The sequence below is a fragment of the Echinops telfairi genome, unplaced genomic scaffold (genome assembly GCF_000313985.2).
Source record: "Echinops telfairi isolate 266 unplaced genomic scaffold, ASM31398v2 ScPeMD7_7400;HRSCAF=8409, whole genome shotgun sequence".
Lineage (NCBI taxonomy): Eukaryota > Metazoa > Chordata > Mammalia > Afrosoricida > Tenrecidae > Echinops > Echinops telfairi.
Window position 1 is genome coordinate 5731471 of NW_022111300.1, and position 4754 is coordinate 5736224.

General features: G+C 49.9%; 1 protein-coding gene across 1 annotated transcript in view; it reads left to right on the top strand.

Moving 5' to 3' along the window:
* Positions 1 to 3964: 3964 nt before the first annotated feature.
* YES1 (YES proto-oncogene 1, Src family tyrosine kinase) overlaps positions 3965 to 4754 on the top strand; it is a 77942-nt gene continuing 77152 nt past the window's right edge. The window contains exon 1 of the mRNA XM_045296171.1: positions 3965 to 4173. The gene's annotated coding sequence lies outside the window, so the exon portion shown is untranslated. The remainder of the gene's footprint in view (positions 4174 to 4754) is intronic.

The window sequence follows — 4754 nt, forward strand, 5'->3', positions numbered from 1 at the left end:
AAATCTAACAGGTTAAAAGTACAAAAAATAATAGAAAAGGTTTAGTTTTTAAAAGAGAGATAGAAATGGGATTTTTTTCCAAAAGCATGGGCTTATTCTAAACACATTTAAAAAATTCTAGCTGTAATGTCAACTTTCAAAATAGCGAATAATAAACGTTCCTTAATATCCACACTTTGTTTTGTGCTGTCAGTTAACTTTAAAGATAAGAATATGTTTGATTAATAGTTCTTTTCTAAACCTTTGATGTAGGTAAACATTACCTTTTAGAACCTATTCATAAAGGTTTCCAGGAAGTAGCAATCTGGTAGCAGTTTTAGTTGTATCTAAATTGAATGTCAGAGACACTGACATATTGTGACTTATGTTACCAGCTTAATGTATCAGACAAGTAAAGGCCAAACTTCTAGTGTTGGCTACAGGAATTGTGAGTATAGATCTTGGGAACAAATGACAAGGCAGGGAAAGTATATAGTCCTAAATAGTGTCCACTGTTTTATCTTCCTAGTTCCAAATATCCATTGAAATAGCTACACAGAAACTCAGACAAAATCCATGAATAAAGGGTTTATTATTAAGGAAGTTGACACATAATAATTCCAGTGAGAAATGCTTAGGGTAGCTGTTTACCAGGAAATATTACAAAGTTTCAAACTGCGAATATGTGCCCAAAGAGGCAGCCCACTCTGCCATAAGCCTTACCCAGAAACATTCAGCTCAAACTCCACGGGTCAGCAAGTGCAGCTTCCCCAATTAAGTGCCCAGAGGCGTCCCACTCCAAAAACCAGCCTCCTGCACAAAAGTACTCAGCTTAGCTTGTTCCGTGGTTTGGGAAGTGCATTACTCTGTCCTATGCTCGGGCTCCAGGTTCTGCTGCTGCTCCCCTGACGGTATAGCTGTCATTGGTATCCAGCAGGTTGACTGTGCAGGGATCTGGGGTCCAGAGGACATGCTCTTCTCCCGGCTCTTCCTGGTAGTAGAGCTCTTTCCTCCTGGTTCTCCAAGGGTTCATTTTATACACAGCAGAACGCCACTCCAAGGAATCCGGTTCGCAATTACTCACAGGTGAATCCTATCAATATCTTCGCCCCATCTTCTTACTTAGGCAGGGGAAGGTCCTTTGGTGGAAATTAGAGACTTTGGTGAGAAGAGCCACATTTAATAATTCACTGCCCTTGAAGGTAGCAAATGGGTTTCAACACAGTCTAACGGCATCTGGGGGTTTCTTGCCCGATTCATTGTGTGGAGGAGGATTTTGAGGCTAAAGTTAGTATTCTGGGAAAGCGTCCGACATGCTAGGATCTAAAAGCAATGACTACCACAGGTAGGCAGGAAGGACTGGCTTGCCAGTTGTTCTGTTTGGGGTTTTCCATGTAGCTTAAGGTAACTGGTACTGGGGTCCCTACTGCTTGCTGTGCATCTGTTCTATCCTTCTGTCTGTGAAAACTGGGGTTCCTACCTCTGTATGTGGCAGGAGACGTTTTCCTCATAGCACCATAGTTTATTGCCAGAAGTTTAAGAGGCTAAGCAGAGGTGGGTTATTTGCAGGGAATAGAAGCTGTCTGTCTCTACGTCACGTAAACACAGACAATGTATTGGAGGAAGTCCACAAAGTCAACAGGAAGATTACTGGACTCAACTCAGGCAGGAACTAAGGAAGGCAAAGGATGGAAGACAAGGACGGTCTATTTAGGATGCAAGTCCCATCAGCATTGGTCACTTGTTGCCTGCAGCTACTGGACTCTCCCACCCCTGGACACTCACCATCTGCTACACTCAATCTCACCACTGCCGCCACAAATAATTTGAGTCCATTTTGTGTTCCTCTCTCAAAATTCCAAATTCCAGGCTGGAGCCTTACTTAGATAGCCCATCTACACTCTATTTCTAGAGAGTCTCTTCTTGGAGAAGAGAAATGCGAGCCAAAACGATGCCCTCCACAAGTATCCACGGCGATGCCCTCCACAAGTATCCACGGCACACAGTATTCGACCTGGGGAAGCCACGGGAGGAGACCCGGTGTGTCCATCCAGCTGAGAAACCTCTGACACGGAAAAAAAAAGAAACGAGACATGCTGGGAGTTTGAAAGTTTAAAGTTGTGGGTAAGATTATTTAGGAATAGGCAGCGTGGGTATGAGGAGGGGCTAGAGTCCCACGTCGGGACTTTTGGTCCTTACAACAAACTGTGAAAGAGAACTAGAAGGAACAAACGGAAGCCGGAGAACTACACTGAGATGACCTCAAGGTAGATGCTCACTGCAAAGACAAAACTGCCAGGAAATAAGTCTGGCCCTGGGAGACATGCCAAGCACAGGGTGAAGTTCTAAAATTGCAGATGAGCACTTCCCCCACCTCTACCCCAACAAAAGTTAAGAGAGCAAAAAGGGTAAGCAAGGAGATGGGTAGGTTTGCAAGATTGCCGTTTGTGACATCTATTCATTGATGGCCACATCAGGTCACCACTGGACTCCAAAGCACGAGGTTGGCAATTTGAAACCATCAGCCACTCTGTGGGGGAAAACTGAGGCTACCTACTCCCGTAAAACTGTACAGCCTCAGAGTCCCCATCGCTATGAGTCGGAATCTAACTCGATGGGCATGTTCAATGAATTGGCTCTCCTAGGCAGACATTCCCAGCTGAGGGGAAGAAACACATGCTTTCCAATCTTAAACTTAAAGCATTGAGAAACTGATGGGCTATCCCTCTCCACTAATACTGGCACACTGAACCCACATGAAAGGAGAAATACATTCGTTTTGCAGGATCCTTGAATTCTTGGCTAGCCCTAGAGGGTCCTTACAGTCTTCCAAATTGGGCTTAGGAGCAGTTTTGGTCAGACGGAGGAGGCAACACTCAGGTGGTACAGATCGCTTCAGGCACACAGTGGGCCTGAGGAGACCAAGTTTCTCAGTGGTTAGCTCAAGTCCAGTAGAAGGTGTTTGTAGATAGTAGTGGGGATAGCAGTGGAGAAGGAGCCATGGTGGTGCAGTGGTAAGACATTGGTCTGCCATCCAAAGGGTAGGCAGTTCAAAGGTTAAGAGCTTAGGAATCCAAACACAAGAGTATTTATTGTTTTTCATATGAGTATCTTGATTTAATTTAGAAGTTTTGGGAAGCAATAGCTCAAAGCTTATTTCCTAGTTTAGGGAAAAAACTAAATATAAATTTACACGAAAGAAAAAAAATTCATACAGAAAAAATGCTCAAGATAGTTAATGGCAAATGAAATTTTAGCAGCTAAATAAAGCACCCTTCCAAGTCATGCGTGCCTTTTTGGTAATGTGAATTTCTATGCATACCTTTGGTTTATTTGATGAGCTCAGGGGAAAAAAAGTTAAGTCCTTATATACCTTTCCTAAATTCCTAGAATACCAGAATTATGAAACGTATTATCGTGTTGTTTCGCGGGTATTTGTGGAAGACGATTTTTAATTTAAACACACACAAAGGAAACCGACAATCCCACATTAACCAGCAATCCCACCAAAGAAGAAATACAAAGAGGAAGTCAATCAAAGAGTCTGTCCGGCAGTCAGAGCCCGTCCCGACCTTGACTAACCCTCATCTTTATCCCAGTTCCTTCTGGATACCGCACCCCCACCCCCCACCCCTCTACGTCCTTCAGTCACTGACTACAGGCGACTACCAAAGGTGATTAGACTCCATGAATCCCATTCTAGTGGTGGCTGTTCTGCTTTCGAGGTCGCAGCCTGTCCCCACAGCTGTCAAGCAGAGTAATCAGACCTGCGCCCTGCTCTCACACTGGGTTGTGGCTGGGATCAAATGGGGACAGCCACCAATAGTAGGTGGGGGTCGCCGACAGAACTCAGCTTCAGCCCCCCTCTCCAGGCACGCCTGGTCGACCTAGAGTCAACAGGAAGCTCTCGGGGCAGGGACAGTCTCCCAGCCTTGGATGGCGACCAGGATGGAGAGGACGGTGTGAGTAACGCCCTCCTGGCTCCCGCATTAGCGCTGGGATTTCTCGACCCACGACAAAGGGGGCGGAAGCAAGGCAATGAGAAACAAACAGCCGATCCCCGACCCTCAACCCTGCCTCCCGCCGCACCAAACCAAGCAACACGCGGCAGCCCTCCACACTAGGGATCCGGGCAACCTAAGCACTGGAGGAGGGCAGACAGGGCTGAGTTGGCGCCCCATTCGATCTTCCGAGGTAGCCGTGGGTGTGCGCGTGGGGAGGGGGCGCTGGGGCCTGCTCTTCGGGGTACAGAAGCACCTCCTCCTCACGCCCCCTCAGCCTGCTCCGCCTCGGGAATCAGCCCCGGACCCCGCCGCCATGTTGGGTCGGGATAAGTGACTGGGACTCGCCGTCGACGGGAGCCCCGGAGGGCGCGGGACGCGCGCCGGCGCCGGAAGGAGGGGCGCCCAGCCGGGCCGCGGGCGCGAGTTCCGGTGAGCCTGCCGGGCCGTGCAGCGCGCAGGTAGCCGCAGGCCCCGCCCCGCCCCGCCGAGGAGCGAGGGGCGGAGCCGGGGGCGAGGGGGCGGAGCCGGGGCGAGGGGGCGGGGCCGGGAGCAAGCGAGGGAGGGCGGGCCGGCGGAGGGCCGAGAGGAGGTGGAGGGCGAGGCGCAGGGGTGGGGAGCCGGGGAATCCCCTCCTCCAGAAGCAACGAGTCCGGCTCCGGCTCGGCCGTCGTCGCTGCCGCCTGGCGCCCCGGGACCGGGAGGTGGAGGAGGGAGAGGGCCCGCGGGCCTGGTTGCCTGCAGCCCGCTGCCCGCTCCCCTCCGCCGGAGCCG